Below are 17,500 nucleotides of genomic sequence, written 5' to 3'. Positions count from 1 at the left end.
CTCCCCCAACTCGGAGGGGGGAGGTACAGGCCGCATTAGGCAAAAGAGCAGCGCTTGGCCCCCACCGCGGGGGCCAGCGCACCCCTCGCGCGAGGGCGGCTCTTGCCCACACGCTGTGGCAAGTAGCACCGGCAGCTACTGCCTTGCACACTTCAGAGGGGCGGCGGCTGGGGGGTCCAGGTACCCCAAGGCCCCCCTCTCAGATCGCTAGAGAAGGCTTTCTCACCGAGGGCGCGTCGTGCCCCCCACACCATCGTTCGCCCCTTCGGGGACCCACGGGAGTGGGAACACTCCCAAAAAGTGGGAAGTCAGAAGGGGGGGGGTCTGCGGTATGGGTAAAGCACACAGCCCATGTGAGCGTCCACGGTCAGAGCCGGGAGAGCAAGAGTCTGTGCTGCCACCAGGCTTGCCTTTCAGACTTTTCCACGTGGGTGGAGGGGTGCCACGTCCGGAAAGCCAGACGGGGACCCCCCCTTCACATCTCCCGGCCCACCGCGGTCGCTCTCACGACCACATGCAGCCTTCCCGGTCAAGGGAGAAGCATGGGGCGTGCCGCTCAAGGGCCAAGGGCTGCCCTCACTGGCACACAGTGAGGGAGACCCATGACAAGGGGTCCACCTGAGCCCCTCCCGGGGAGGGGACACAAGCTTCCCCTGCCTTACCGTCTCGACCCCCTCCCCTGAGCTTTAGGAAGCTGCTCGTGGGGCACGCCACCACCACAGTGGGGACCCGAGGGGACTCACCGCTGGGAGAGGAAAACGACACCACCGCTCGGCCTCGGGCATCTGACAGGCAACCCGGAGTACTCCAGGGGCACCACAGAGGACCAGGGGAGGCACGCTCACGCACCCGCAGGGATGCGAAGCATGGCAGCGAGGGAGGCCTCCCCCCCACTTTGGGGAGGGACCGCTCGCAAGGCACACGCCAAGGCGGCAAAGCGAGAATGCCTGCTGCGTCCCAAAGGACCCAGGCCCCCCCCCCCCGACTGACACCCGAAGGCAGCAGGGCGGGAGACCAGAGGTCAGGCTGGAGGCCGCACCCCTGCCTTCCCCCACACCACCCGCAGGTGGGGGAGGAGCAGCGAGGGGCCCGCGACAGAATGAGAGGCGCGGCCCAGCTCACCATGAGCGGCCGTCCCTCATCTGGCGCGGCTTAAGCCCAAGCCCAGGAGAGCGCCACATCACCACATCGATCAGTCCTGGCAGAGCCAGGGAAGAGCCCAGAAGAGGGGAGGGAGGGCCAGCAAAGACAATCACCACGGGGGCCTGCTTCAGCTTCACCGGCACCCCCTCCTCCTCCTCCTCCTCCCCTTCCTCTCTCAGGGGAGAGACAGCGGCTGACAACCCCGGGAGGGAGAACGCCTGACACGTGGCACGGAGCCAACAGGGTGGGGTTGTCCCAGCCGAGCCGCCGGGTGCCCGCAGCAGGGAGGCACACAGGGTAGAAGACCCCACAGGGCCACGCGCCCTGCCGCCCTCGGGTCAGCCAGAGACCGGAGGAGACACCGCAGCACGGGCCAGCTGGATGCACAAGTGAGAGCCGGCGCACAGGCCCAGGCGAGCGGCCCCCACGCGGGGTGCAAAGGGCAGGGTCAGGCCTTGGACAGCAGCCGAAAGCCCAAAGCCCCCCACGTGCATCCAGAGGCCCAAGGTCTCCAGCGACAGGCGCTGAAGAGGATCGTGTCAGCATCTACCTGGTGACAGAAAAGGCGTATTTCGGCCGCGAAAAATGTCCATGCCCAGCAGCGGGGCCCACCCACAGGACGTGGGGGTATCCCCGGAACCCCCATCCGGACACTTGTCCCCCAGCCCTGCCCTAGAGTCGCCAGACCCAGCGCTCTCAGAGCCATCTGGTCGACCCGGGGAGCGTGACCGCAAGGAAGGGACAGGGACATGAAGGAGGTGGAGCCGGCCGGCCAGCCGGGGAAGCCCTTCCCGGCTTGCCCACGCGGGCAGGTATCGGTCTGTCCGGAGCTCCAGACGGGGACTTGGCTCCCCCAAAATCCAGGACACACCATCCAGCTCAGGCCGGTCCCCACCTCCCGACCGATCGACCGACCGACAGGGAAACACTCCGAGGGCGGGGGGCGGGAAATGAGAGCGTGGGAAACGAAGTCTTGTCCAACGACCGGGACCCTACATGGGCACGCCTCAGGCCCAGGTGCACCCTTCCCGGCCACACCCGGGAGCAGGGGGCCGGCGGGGTACCGTCCACCGTCTCCGGATCCATCAGGACTTGGAAAAAAAAATGTTTCCACGGAGGCGCCTCCGACGAACGGACCCCGCGAAGGAAGGCGCCGGGGCCCGAGCCACCCTTTCCGCTCCACCCCTCACGTCTTGTGCCGGTCTAGACCTCGTGAGTACGACTCCGCACGGGCCGGCGGTAGCCATCAGTCGGGGGGCAGGCGGGGAGGGGCCCATGCCGGCATGACGACCGGGAAACAAGCGTGCCGGCCACCGAGCCTGTCGCGCCCTCCAACGCCCTCAGCGCACAACCCGGGCCGCTCCTCACTTCGGGGATGAGAGGCTGGAGGGACCGCAGGCGGGAGTCATTCACGCTCCAAAGGGCGACCCGGGACAAGGCCAGGCCACCCGAGCACAGGCAGTCCCGGGCGCCGCACACCCTCTCCCCTCGCTAGGGAGGCGGCCCGGCCCAGGCCTGGTCGGTCCCCGGGGCCGGAGCGGCAAGAGCGGATGCTGGTCGACCCGGCCAGGCGGCCCCAGAGCCTGCCTGGGGAGCGCGGTGACAGTCACTCCCTCACAGGCCTGCAGGCCCAATCTCCGGTGAGAGAGGGACACTCCCAGGCCTCTGAGCCACCGGAGCTGTCGCCGCCAGTGTCGCCAGCCTCCCGGAACTCTGACTCAGGCCGGATGGCTGAGTCACATCCCTCGCGAAGGTCCCCAAAGCTGCAGAGGGAAGGGACGATATAAAAGCGGACACTAGATGGCACGCGACAACCGCCACCAACGTCACCGGGACAGATCCGGAAGGCCGGCCGGCCGGCGGCGACACAACGACACAGCGCCGGCCACCCAAATGCCCGAGCTCTTCCCGGGGCCGAGGCGCCAGGCGTCCTGCACGACCGCGAAGCTTGCCTCGCGGAGCTGCCTCCTGGCAAGGCACTGCGTGGCGTGATGGCAGCAGATGGAAAGAGGGGGGCGGCGGCGGCGGCGGCGGCGGCGGCGGCGGCGGCGGCGGCGGGGAAGGAGCTGGGAAGAGGTTCTCGCTGTTGCCTAGAAGGAGCCGCGCTCGCTCCCCCAAGCATGTCCCTTCCTGGGCTTGGGAATTCCAGAGAGAAGCCGGCGCGGTGAGGGTGGCACTAGCGAGAGAGATCTCAGGTTCCCCTCCACCTTCTCTTCTCTCCCCCACCCCCACCCCACCTCCCTGCACGGAGCTGGAGGAGGGAGGGAGAGAGGGAGGGTGGGAGGGTAGGCGGGGACTGGCAAAAACGAAACCGGGCAAGCTCTCGGAGAACGACAACGCAGGAGTCGGTTTACCTGCCACCCTTACCGACGGAGACGGTCTGTCAAAAGCAGACAAGCAAAGCCCAGAAGCTTAGGAAGGGAGAGAAGGATACAGTCGATCCTAGGAAAGTGGAAATGAAAATCTCTCTCTGCATAGACTGAGACAAAGTCCAAAGAGAACAAATGGCTGCCTGGGGCAAATGCTCTGGTGGTCAGGTCATAGAAACATGGATTTCAGCATGACTGACCAACCACAATGGAGGGAAAGTACAACGCAACACTATGAGTGTGTGTGTGTGTTGGGGGGGGGGGGTGAACTGAAATCTCATCCAAAACAAAACAAAACAAAACAAAAAAAGGAAAACAACCCCCCCCCAAAAAAAACCCAAAAAACAACAACAGAAGAAGAAGAAGAAGAAGGAAGCCCACGACCAACAGGGTCAAGGCTCCTGCTTTCTCAACGCGGTGGCTCTGGTTGCCCCTGTGTGGTGCAGGTTCCATCTCTGCCTCAGGAAAAACTTCCACTTGCTGCCCGTGGGTGTGGCCAAAAAGTAAAACATAAAGCTGAAACGGGAGGGAGAGGGGGTGGAGAAAACCCGAAACAAACAATAAACTTTGCAAGTCTCAGGATTGCCATCCTGGGGTAGTGGAAACAAATCCGACCAGGAACCATGAGGTTGCAGGTTTGATCCCTGGCTCACTTGTTGGGTTAAGGATCTGGCATTGCCGTGAGCTGTGGTGTCCGTCACAGACGCGGCTCGGATCCCGCGTGGCTGTGCCTGTGGTGTAGGCCGGCAGGTAAGGCTCCGAATTGACCCCTAGCCTGGGAACCTCCATGTGCTGCGGGTGTGGCTCCCCCCCAAAAAAAACCAGAAAGAGAGAGAGAGAGAGAGAGAGAGAGAGAAAGAAAGAAAGAAAGAAAGAAAGAAAGAAAGAAAGAAAGAAAGAAAGAAAGAAAGAAAGAGAAAGAAAGAAAGGAAGGAAAGAGAAAGATAGAGAGAGAGAAAGAAAGAAAGAAAGAAAGAAAGAAAGAAAGAAAGAAAGAAAGAAAGAAAGAAAGAAAGAAAGAAAAAGAAAGGAGAAAGAAAGGAAGAAAGGAAGGAAGGAAAGAGAAAGAAAGAAAGAAAAGAAAAAGAAAGAGAGAGAGAGAAAAGAAAGAAAGGAAGAAAGGAAGGAAGGAAAGAAAAAGAAGGAAAAAGAAATCCATCTTGGAGTTCCCGCTGTGCCTAGGTCACAGCTGAGCCTCAAGTTCGATCCCTGGCACAGGAAAGGCAGTGCAGCAGGAAAAAAAAAAAAAAAAAAAAAAAAGAACAACTCCATCTTGCTGGTTGGGCAGGGGAGATGCAATTGCCGGATGACATTCCACAACTCTGCCAAACTGGCAAAACCACGACGCACTTAGTACAGGAGTCATTGAAGACATGGATGTGAAAGCATCTTCTTGCTATCGATTCATTTCCCACAATCCCAGGAAGAGCCATTGGAACAGGGCTCCCATTCCTGGCACGATATCTTTTCTAGGTGTGGGTGGATGCATCTTTTCTCATGGTTGTTTTCCTTTTGACCAAACTTAACTTCAGCCTCCACCATGTCATCTTTTGGGCTCTCAAGCCTGCCATGAGAATATGGTCACCAAAGTCCTCGCCCAGAGGCACCTTTGCCCAGCACCAGTGCCGCCGTCTCCCCCCACCTCCTCCTCCTCCTCCTCCTCCTCCAACCCCCGCCAAGCACCCCACCCCCCACCCCGCTTTGTATTGTTCAGCTGTCTTGCACTGGTCTCTCACACGGTGGCGGTGTGGTCCTACGCATGTCTCCCAACCACATTCAAGTGGACTTCCGGGATCATCATTTTCTGTTTCCTAACTGCACTTTCGTCGTTCTTAGGAGGTTTGCTTCCCTCCCCGCCTCCCCCCCACCCCCCGCGCGCGCGCGCGCGCCCACGCTTGGTGTTGAATCGGAGCTGCATCTGCTAGCCTGAGCCACAGCCACAGCAACGGCGGGATCCGAGCCACATCTGAGACCTTATGCCACAGCTCGCGGAAAAATGCCAGATCCTTAAACCCCTGAGCGAGGCCAGGGATCAAACCTGCCACCTCGTGATTCCTAGTCCGATTCGTTTCTGCCCCGCCATGACAGGAATTCCTTCCTGTGTTCTTTTGGGTCATGGTTGTTTCCAGCTCCACAGAATTCCTCCCCGTGCTCATGTGACATCTGGGATGTGGCGGGGGGCGGGCCGCAAGGTTTTGTTCCCCTACAGTCATGCCTTGAAAAAAGTCTTGTACAACGTTTCACAGTCCAGATCCAGAAGCTGAATCCGCAGCCGGTTCCATCTCATGAAACCGATCTCCCAGCCCAGGAAAACCAAAGGTCGTGGTTGGAGCCCGTGATAAACCCCAGGTCTGAGTCCCGAGCACTGCTGCTCAGGGAAGATTTCGAGGTGTCAGGGTCCAAGGATCCTCCTGGGCACTTGGAAATGTCTCCGATGTGTGCAGGCAGGCATGAGGATGAGAAGGGGCTAAAGAGGGGCAGAGGGTGGTGATCTCTTGTCGGTGGATGTCAAGGGTTGGCGCTTCCTTTTGTGGATCTCCCGGAAAAGTCAAATGTGGGAGAAAAACTGGACCCGTGAGTTCGAGGAGAGGGATGGCCAGAGAAAACCAGAAGAATTCCATCTGCCGACCATTGGGTAGGTAGGAGGGCAAAAACCGAAACCTCAAGCATGAGATGAACAGAACCACATGCTTCTAGCCATCCATAAACCCCGTAAGATAAGATCGTTTCTGCTGAGATACCCTCTCCCTCCCCCCACCCACCCAGGGCGAAGGATCCCTGGGTGGTGGCAGAGGGGTGGGCATGGAACTTCCACAGGCCCTGGGGACACACCCCACCCCACCCCCAAGAAACCCCTAGAAGCTTGGAATTCTGATGTCTGTGGTGTGATGACCATAAACACTGGCTTTTGTGCCATGTCTGCTAGAAGATATGGTTTCCATGACAAATAAAGTGATTTTTAGCAAGTTTTTCTCCACTTGAGATGTATTGAAAATACGTCTTCATTCAGGGGGAGGTAGGTGTAGGTGACAGACGTGGCCACTCAGCTCAGATCGGGTGATCTGGCAGGGCATAGCTCTGGCTGAGGTGCAGGCCAGCAGCTACAGCTCCGATTCTTCAACCCCTAGCCCAGGGAACTTCCATATCCCGAGGGTGCACTCCTAAAAAACAAAAAACAAAATGAACAACACACAAAGAGGGAGCATCTCATCGATGGCAGACCAAATTCCAATGTATATGTATATGTGTACATAGGTATGTACGTATGGATGTGTGTGTGTATGTGTATATTATCGAGAGAGAGAGAGAGAGAGAGAGAGAGAGAGAGAGGATTTTTTAGAGCCATAACTGTGGCATACGGAAGTTCCCAAACCAGGGGTCGAACCGGCATACATGGATACTAGTCGGGTTTGTTACCACTGAGCCACAACAGGAACTCCCCACATTCCAATATTTAATGAGAAAATACATTTTTGATGCTTTAGGCAACCCTGCAAACACCCTTATTTAAGTGACTGGACTTAACAAAAAGGAATCCCTAGCACCTAGTAACAGAGCAAAGATAAAGAAGCACAAGGCAGGAATTCCCGTTGTGGCTCGGTGGAAACGAACCCGACTAGCATTGACCCCTAACCTGGGAACCTACAAAATGGCACATGTGAAGCCCTAAAAGAAGACTACACACACACACACACACACACACACACACACACACACACACACACACACACACACACACACACACGGCACAGACAGATGCGAAAGGAAAAGAAAAGGAAGGAAAAAAGAAAAGGGAAGAAAGAGAGAAATGAACAGGCAGAACAAGCCATTGTGAATGATCTCTAGGGACAGGTATTTTTCTCCAAGCATAATTTTATTTTTCCCCAAGTGATACCAGACCTCTCTCTCTCTCTCTCTCACACACACACACACACACACACACACACACACACACACTCTCCCTCTCTCTCTCTCTTTGAAAAAATTTATGTATTTAGTGGAGTTCCCATTGTGACTCAGCAGGTAGGAATCTGAGTAGCATCCATGAGAGTGCTGGTTTGATCCCTGGCCTCGCTCAGTGGGTGAAAGATCTGGCATTGCCCTGAACTGTGGTGTAGGTTGCAGACACAGATCGGACCTGGTGTTGCTGTGTCTGTGGTGTAGGCCAGTGGCTCAAGCTCTGATTCCCTAGCCTGGGAACCTCCGTGTGCCGTGAGTGCCACCCGAAGAAAGCAAGGGGAAAAAAAAAAAAAAAAGAAACATAAAAACCTGGATTGGGGAGATCCCATTGTGGCTCATTGGTAACAAAGCTGAGGAGCACCCACGAGGATGCAGATTCGATCCTGGGGTGGGGGGGGGGGGTGCTGGTGCTGGTGGTGCTGAGGTGTGTGCGTGTGGGGTGATAAATAGGTTACCTCTGGCTTCTGGGGGGTGAGAGTCAGCATGCTTTTCCTGCACCTGCTGCTCCTGGGCAATTATTTAGTTTTGGTTTCTTGTTCCTTTGTTTTTGTGGTCCTGCATTGTGGTGAGTACTGGTGTAAGTGGCAGGTTCCTATTTGATCCGACATTTCTTTGGCTCTGGTGTCGGTTGACAGCCATGGTCATGACTGGTGGTGGTTGTTAAGTCTCCAGGAGTTCCACGCAACATTCTGATTGTCTTTCTTCCTTGGGCTTTGGCTGCAGCCTCCCCCCCCCCCCTCCCCCCATCATATGGAGGTTCCCGGGCTAGGGGCCGAATCAGACCTACAACTGCTGGGGTGTATGCCACAGTCACAAGCACCATCAGATCCAAGCTGCGTCTGCAACCTACACCGCAGCGCAAGGTGATGCCACCAGATCCTAAACCCACTGTGGAAGGCCTGGGATCGAACCTGCAACCTCATGGTTCCTGGTTGGATTCCTTTCCACTATTCCACGACGGGAACTCCTGGGCTTTGGCTTTTGACAGGTGGAGGGACACAGCTTTCTGAAACGGTGGGGCCAGGGCAAGGCATAGAAACATAAGATGGATGTGAGCCTGCGCCTATTCTTTTCTCGTGTGCTGGGAAGATAAGGTGGCTCTTGCCAGCTGGGATTTCATTTCCCCACAAACGATCAGGCTCTTAAGGTATCAGGCAGGGAAGAGGGAGAGTCAGAGTTCCCATTGTGGCTCAGTGGTTAATGAATCTGACTAGGAACCATGAGGTTGCAGGTTCCATCCCTGGCCTTGCTCAGTGGGTTAAGGATCCAGCATTGCCGTGAGCTGTGGTGCAGGTTGCAGACGTGGCTCAGATCCCGCGTTGCTGTGGGTCTGGTGCAGGCCAGCGGCTACAGCTCCGATTGGACCCCTGGCAGGGGAACTTCCATATGCCGCAGGAGCGGCCCTAGAAAAGGCAAAAAGCCGAAGGAAGGGGGGGGGGGGGGGACAGAAGAAGAGTGAGAATCAGGGTCGGAAGAACATGGGGAAATCGGTGCTAGGTGCCTGGGTGTGTGAGTTCACACGGAATGCTAGCCCAGACCCCTGGCCAGCCACATTTGGGGTATCTATCAACTTGACTCTCCACTCTCCAGCTCACCTGGGTGGTGCTGCCCTGCCCTGCCCTGCTCATGTAAGACCTGGCTCCTCCAGGGATGGCTTTGCACCAGAGGGAGACGGGGCAAAGTCACTGAGCTTAAGGTAATTTCTCCAAGAGAGACTCTGGGAGAAGGAGACCAGCTGGATTTCTGTGTGTTCATTTTTCTTCCTGTCTGCTTGTTTGGTGCAGGCCAGTCCATGTGCCGAGACATTCAGAAACTCTGTACTAGCTGAGACTCAGACCTTGTTCCGAAATAAGCAAAGGGACTTTGAGCTGGGATCACTCCCTGACAAGTAGCTAGCAAAGAAGTTTCCCTTAGCTCTCAGGCCCCATCCCTGCCCTCAGGCGGGTGGGTGTGGGGAGGGGGTGGGGGGGGAGGGGAGGGGCTCGTTCAGGCAGGCAGGCAAGCAGGCAGGCAGGCAGGCAGGCAGGCAGGCAGGCAGGCATGCAGGCAGGCGCTGGTTCATTAGTCCCGCACCCCCCCACTCCCGGCCCCAGCTGCCCGCCCCACCCCCCACCCCCGGCCGCCATCCCTGCTGCGCCGCCTCTCGCTTCCCAAATCGCCTGGACTCACGCCCGGGAAGGGGGGGAGGGGAGATCAGGAAGATCCAGGCCTCAGGGCCTGGGTTCAATCACTTCATTCAAATGCAGAAACTCTCCAGTCAAGTCAGAGGTGGTGACTTTTCCTGGAGCTTCTCTTTAGGGAAAGTGTTTTTTTTCCCCCCTTTCCCCAATTTCCCTACCCTCAGGCTGCCCCTCGCAGACTGCATGGAGGGGGGTGGGGGAGGATGTGTGCACGAAACTCGCCTCGTGTCAGGCCAAAGGAGCCCCCGCCATTTCCCAACCCGGGAAACCCCGCAAAACTTCTGGAGCATGTTGGCCTTGGTGTGGGAATGGACATCTTCACTTGCCATCTTCCTTTGCACGAGGAGGAGATTTTCATCTCCTGCTGTCTGGGGGCCAGAAAGGAGGGCCAGAGTGTCCCTTTTGTGTGGGCCGGTCCTTAAGTCATTTTACCTCACAGGAATCACCCACATAGGGCATGGAGACACGTTTGGGGTCCGCCTCCTCCGAGACGTCCCGGGAAACTTCACGTGTGAAAAACTGTGCTGGGGAGGTCCCATCGTGGTGCAGAAGTGGAAATAAATGCAACTAGGAACCATGAGGTGGCAGGTTCCATGCTCAGCCTCGCTCACTGGGTTACGAATCCCACGTTGCCATGAGCTGTGGGTAGAGGAGAGTGAGAAGGAGAGGGAGGGAGAGGGAGGGAGAGATCCTCCATTTCATGGAACTGGTTTCCTTGTTTTGAGATGACGTCGCTTTGGTGAAACAGTTGTCAGATGGCCTCTCAAAAGGCGGTGATGTGGATGGGCTCCCCGAACCAGGCCCACAGAAACCAAAGGAACGAAGGGGTTAATCCTTGGAGCCAGAGTTCCCTCCTCTGAAACTGAAACCAAGCTCAAGCCCCGGAGTGCTGGTGTGTTGGAGCCAGAGACATTGTTACAGCTAAAAGCTACTTTGAAATAGTCTCCGTTAGGTTATGGCTTGCCTTGGCCCACGAACTTATGACTAATGACTACTGTCGAGTCAGAGTTGTAGTGAACCTGGTGTTTTCTCTACCCTTGAAACACTCCCTAAGGATTGCGACCCCCCCCCACCCCCCGCCCCACGCCCGCCCCGTGGATGAGCAATCTTCACTCCAGAGAGAAGGTCAAAATGCCATAACCCCAAAGACACTGGAAACATTCCATGGACCACCTGACTCCAGCCTTGATGACTTTGAAATGGTCTATCCTAATCTCCTATCCAGGGAGAAGAATGCAAGCACCCTGATGCTTCTAGACAGCTCCGCCACCCCCATGCCTACCATTAAGCTAAACCTATAGAACCCCTTGCTATCCCCTCTCAAGGGAGGACACAGTTTTGAGGTCCTTAGCCTGCTGTGGCCTCCTTAGCCTGGCAAAGCAATAAAGCTGTTCTTTATGCTTCACCCCAAAACTCTGTCTCTGAGACTTAATTGGAGCTGGAGTACCAAGGCCGGTTTGGGCTGCCAACCTTTCCTGGAACTTTCAAACTGTTACATATGAAGAACGGAGCCGGTGACTCTGTGTGTGTGTGCGTGTGCGTGTGAGAGAGACACAGAGAGACAGACAGAGACAGTGAGTGAGACAGAGGGAAGAGAGAGGGAGAGGGGAAAGTCCCTTCAGTCTTTTGTTTTGTCGGTTTGTTTGTTTGTTTGTTTGTTTTGTCTTTTTGCCATTTCTTGGGCCGCTCCCATGGCATATGGAGGTTCCCAGGCTAGGGGTCGAATCGGAGCCATAGCTGCCAGCCTACGCCAGAGCCACAGCAACGTGGGATCCGAGCCGTGTCTGCGACCGACACCACAGCTCACGGCAACGCTGGATCCTTAACCCACTGAGTGAGGGCAGGGATCGAACCCGCAACCTCACGGTTCCTAGTCGGATTCGTTAACCACGGAGCCATGACGGGAACGCCCCTTCAGTCTTTTGAAAGGCCCCTCTGAGAATGCCGTCAGGTGTTGGGGCCAACTTTCCGAGGGGCTCTTAGAGAAATGAACACAGGGTGATGGTTTCACTCTCAGAGACACTCTCAGAGACCATTTCTCTGATGTGTTCATCGAGGGACTCCACTAGCTTCCGTTTTCAGGGCCTCGGGACAAGCGATACGTGTTCTCATCCACAAGGATGCCAGGTCCAAAGGGTGGGAGAAAATGGGAAACGCTCATGAAGAGAGTTGTAGCCAGAGATGGAAGGCAACTGGAAAAACTTCAGGATCCAGTCCAGTTTTCCAGCCACTGAGTTTCTGACTTCTGGAAGGATTTGGGTAGGGAGGAAAAGGTCAAGGATTCTCCATCCCTCTGACAGAGGTATAAGTTACAAAGTAGATGTACATCTTTTGAGAAAGAAACGAACAAACAAAGAAACAAACAAACAAACAATTTTTGTCCCTTTGTCTTTATCAGGAAAAGTGAAAGATGGAGAGAGGGAGGGAGGGTGGGTTGGATGGATGGATTTGGGGGGCGGGGAGAAGATTCTTAGATCCTAATGACCCAATGCTTTCTCTAGTCCTGGGCCTTTAGGTAGGTGATATATCTATATCTATATCTGTATATCTATATCTATCTGTATACACACACACACAGACACACACAGACACACGCACACACACACACACACACACACACACACACACAGACACACACACACACACACAGACACACACACGTAGTTATTTTCTGTTTCTAGGGCTGCACCCATGGCACATGGAGGTTCCCAGGCTAGGGGTCCAATCGGAGCCGTAGCCACCGGCCTACACCAGAGCCAGCACAACGCGGGATCCGAGCCCTGTCTGCGACCTACACCAGAGCTCACGGCAACACCCGATCCTGAACCCAACGAGCGAGGCCAGGGATCGAACCCGCACCCTCAGGCCTCCTAGTCGGATTCGTCCAGCCATGACGGGAACTCCTACATATGTATATAGTATGCATATAGTATATCTTTTTTTAACGCCCACGCCCCAGCCCTATGGAAGTTCCCAGACTCACGGTCGAATCAGAACTGTAGCTGCGGGCCTACCCCACCGCCACAGCAACACGGGATCCTTAACCCACCAAGCGAGGCCAGGGGAGGGATCGAACCCACATCCTCACGGATCCTAGTCGGGTTCATTACCGCTGAGCCCTGATGGGAACTGCAGGGGACATCTTCTTTTTTTTTTTTTTTTTTTTTTTTAAGATGTAAGTTTGTTGTGGTTGTTGGTTGTTGTTGTTGCTTTAGCTCGGCGTACAGTGGGCTTGCTTACAATGTTGTGTTCGTTTCAGGTGTACAGTCAAGGGGATTCAGTGATCCATCTACATCCATCTATCCCTCCGTTCTTTCTTTTTCAGCGTCTTTTCCCCTCTAGGTGATTCCAGAATATTGGGCCATTCCTTCCTTGTTGGTGGGAACACCAGCGTGAAAAAAAACCATCACGGGGGAGTTCCTGTCGTGGCACCATGGAAGCGCATCCGACGAGGAACCTTTGCAGGGAAGGGTGTGGGTTCGATCCCTGGCCTCGCTCAGGGGGGCGGTAAGGATCCGGCAGGCAGTGCCGTGAGCTGTGGTGTCGGTCGCAGACGCGGCTCGGATCCCACATGGCTGTGCCTGTGGCGTAGGCCAGCAGCCGTAGCTCCGATTCAACCCCTCGCTTGGGAACTTCCATATGCCACGAGGGCAGCCCTAAAAAGCAGAGGGGGAAAAAGAAATCATGAGGGCGGGGGAGAGGGATCCATGAGGAGGATGGGATGAACATATACACACACGAGTCTCTATCCAATAGATGACGAACAGGGACCCCTACGCCACCTTCTGGAATCCAAACGCCAAAACCACAAAGCAGAGTTCCCGCCATGGCGCAGTGGAAATGAATCCGACCAGGAACCATGAGGTTGCAGGTTCGATCCCTGTCCACCTCGCTCAGTGGGTAAAGGATCCAGTGTTGCCGTGAGCTGTGGTGTTGGTCCCAGACGCGGCTCGGACCTGGCATTCCTGTTTCTGTGGTGTAGGAGGCCAGCAGCTAAAGCCTCCGATTCGATCCGTCATCTGGGAACCTCCATATGCCGTGGGTGTGGCCCTCAAAACACACACACACACACACACACACGCACACGCACACGCACACGCACGCGCACGCACGCACGCACACGCGCACGCACGCACACACACTCTGGAACCCCCTAAATGGGAGAAAACCGGACACAGTAGTTTTTTAGGGGTCCAGTCTCTGTGACAGGTGAGGATATCAGGCTTGCATCGAGGGAGGGAAGGCTTCACCCCACGCAGAAAACACACCCACCTACCCACCGACCCACCTTCCTTCCTTCCTTCCTTCCTTCATGAGAGAACAGTTGGATGACCCATCCTAAGTGTCGGTTGAATGAAGTCTAGTTACCAGGGTTCAGAGTGGGGGAGGGAGAGGGGTAGGAAGTCTGAAGCCTCTGGCGACTCTCCGAAATGTTCTCCCCCCAGGGTGACAGAGCCGGCAGGTCAGGCACTGCCTTCTCTAGAAACCTTCCTGCCCATGTCCAAGGGGGTGTGGGGGGTTGGGGGTGTGGGGCAGGGAGTGGGTCAGGGAGCCTGGAGAAACACAGACCACCAAGCGGCCATTCTCCCGTCGCCCCGACTGTTTGTTGAATGAACATAATGGACGTGATCCAAGTCTGCCACGCCGCCGCCGCCGCCGCCGCCGCCGCCGCCACCACCACTTTCTCCATCATCTCCCCCACCCTCTTGCCTGCAGCCATCTTTGAAAAGGCTGCTGTTGTCGCTGCCTTTGCATGAAAGTGAGTGAGGACCCCTCCCTAATACGGAGTGTTTCAGTCCCTGGTGTCTCTGACAGCTCGCTCATGTATTGGTTGTGAACCATCTTGCCTTGAGGATTTGGAGGATTCGTGAACATTGCAGGAGCCATGGGAGCAGTGAAGTCCTTATCGCCAACCCGACACCCCCCCCCCCCAAATTTCGTGGCAGGGAGCACACTTTTCTTTCACCCAAGAGATTTATTTCCTGCTTTCCGAAGAGAGAAGGAAAGGAGGGTCAGAATGGTCCTCTGGTGTCTGGTGTCCTGTCCCTTTCATTGCACACACTCCTAGTGCCACTGCGGGAGGCACGTTCGGGGCGCGGGGTGGGGTGGGGGGGGACCTGCTGCACGCACCCGCCCCTCACTTTCAAATGCGAAACTCAAGGAGGATGTGAATGTCCTTCACGCCACCGATCAGGTGAACGGGATGGCTTTCTAGGGAAATCCTGGTGTTTCCTTTCACTGCCATGACGAACACCCAGAAACAACCCTGTAAGTTCATACAACTTTGTCAGTCAACTGTATTCCAATAAAATGAAAAAGCAAGACACAGACACACCCAGACACACACACCCACACGCACACACACACGCGCGCACACACACGCACCCCAACCCAGAACCAAACACCCTCTCCTGAAATGGGGGGGGCGGGCCCACCGGAGAATGAGCAAGAGAATTCCAGAGTCGGTAGGAAAGTGTCATCTGCAGCGGTGTGAGAAACCCCAAGCTCTTTTCTTCCTGTCAAGGTGAATAAACTTTGTTAATGGGAGTGGGTGCCCTCAGTGTGCCCTCCGAGAGGAAAGGCAGGGAGCATTTTCTCCCTGAAGAGCTTAGTGCTGTCATAGCACTGACGGACAGGATGAACGATCGGTGAGAGGTGGCAGCAGCAGTGGTGGCCGCCTGCACTGCCTGGGCGGATTGGAAACATAGACGAGCCACCAAGACTGCGTGTGACACCCCCGTGCCGCCCCCCCCCCCCCCCCCCCCGTCTGTACAGTGACAAGAGTCCTTTGGGGGAAAAGGGGGGGTGGGTGCTCTTCCAGTGTGTCTGTCTGCATTCATCAGGTGTGGGAGAGAAGACAGATGTTTGTTTCCACTATCGTTCGGAGGACTTGCCCAAGAGTACCACGTGCCCCCAAAAGATAGCACCGGAAGAGAGATGCACGAGGTTTCTGAATGCATGCCGTGGGTGCTCCAGGCTGCCTCCAGGCCGCCCCCTCGCCCTCCCCCTCGCCCTCCCCCTCCCCCTTGCCAGAGGCAGACGTTCCTTGAAACAGCTGGCTTTGAACTTGGGCTTCTAGAGGAAGGTTTTTCTCCTGCTTTCAAGACGGGAAGAAGAGGGTGTCCGTCTCACATCCGTCCTTTCCGGGGGGGGGGGGGGGACCCGCTTTGGTGTGCTTGTGAGGGAGAGAGACAGAGACAGACAGGGAGGGACGGAGGATAGGCAGACAGTGAGAGGCAGAATCAGAGGGAGAAAGAGGAGGAGGGGAGAGAGACAGAGAAAGTGAAACAGAGCTAGGTATAGAGGACGCTGTGGCTGGGTCGTATTCTGCGTGTTCTCAGTGAAGTCGTCCTAAGGCCTCTGGAGGTCCAGATCACTGCTTGGGGCCGGAAGTCTGTCTGCCCTTCCCTACCCATCTGAAGAGCTGTGGTTTGGGCTTTCCAGCCGGGAACCCCTCTTTCTGCCTCTTTGTCCAACACACAAGGTTCGTGGGACCCAGAAATCCCATTCTGAGAGCACCCTAGGAACAGTCCTTTCCATACGGCGCAGGAGGCCCCTGTGCCAAGAGATCCAAAGTCTGGAGCCTCTGTTCTCCCCCCCCCCCCCTTCCCTCCACGGACAAAATCTTGCCTTGTATTCCTTTTTTTCTCAGGGACTCTGAAGGACATGTATCATTGTACAACCATGGGGAAGACGCTTCCATTCCCTCTGGAATGATGGATGTGGTCGCATGTCTCAAGGAGGCTCCAATTCTTTGAGCAGGACTCCCGATGGTGCCATCCCATCGTCCCTCCCCTCCCCTCCCCTCCCCTCCCCTCCGGCTCGCTCGGTCGGTCACGGTTCCCCTCCTTTTTCCTCCCCTCCAGGTTATCTTCAGGTCTGCCACCCACTTGTAACTCCTCCCCCACTTGGAAGTGGCCTCTTCCGGCCCCGAACTTGGTCGTCCCAGGCCCACCCCGGGAGCCATCTGGCGGACCTTTTCGGAGACTATAAAAAGCAGCTTACGGCAGGGGGCGTCGCAGGACCAACGAACGCATCGGGATGGATCGCTGTGTGGCGACATGGATTCTCCAGGCAGGGCAGGCATAAGGCCTGGACTCTTTCCTCCTGGAGCCCGTTTCTTCATCCGTGGCCTTGAAGACGAACCACGCCGACCACGGACCGTGGACCTTGGCCTTCACCTTTCATTTCCGAACGGCAGCCAGGGCATCCATTGTCACCACCGCGGAAAAGGTGTCCACAAAAAGGACAGGTGAGCGCCTCCATGGCATGCAGTGTCATCCCCTCCCGCCACCCCCACCCCGGCTTTAAAGGGTCCTCTTTCAAGTAATCACGTTGCCACAGCTGGGACTTGGATCGGATCCCTGGCTCCGGAACCCCATATGACCTGGGGCCGGCCAATGCATCCCTCCATAGCGTCCTAAATCCGTGCATCGTTGATTCAGGACTTTCCCTCGTGGCACAGAGGAAACGAATCTGACTAGGGACCATGAGGTTGCGGGCTCCATCCTTCGCCTCACGCAGGGGGTTGAGACGAGGCTCAGATCCGGCACGGCTGCGGCTCGGGCGTAGGCCAGCAGCCGTAACACCAGTTCGACCCCTAGCCTGGGAAGCTCCATAGACCGTGGGTGCGGCCATCCGAAGACCAACAAGAACCTCCTCACCGTCCTAATACAGGGACAGCAACGTTGTCGCGGCAAGGGCGGCGGGGCGGCGCGGGCCAAATAAAATGCTATGCACCCAAGTGCTGGGACGTGTTTGATTTCAATAGAGAAGAAGGAAATCACTAGGCCAGAGGGGAAGCTCAGAAAACATCGAACACAAAACGACACACCCTGTCCGGGAGAC

The sequence above is a fragment of the Sus scrofa genome, chromosome 10, assembly GCF_054392235.1.
Source record: "Sus scrofa isolate SSC_HxYL_T2T_F1_AM1 chromosome 10, Sscrofa_HxYL_maternal_Yorkshire_Landrace_v2.0, whole genome shotgun sequence".
NCBI lineage: Eukaryota > Metazoa > Chordata > Mammalia > Artiodactyla > Suidae > Sus > Sus scrofa.
Note: the sequence above shows the minus strand (reverse complement) of the source record.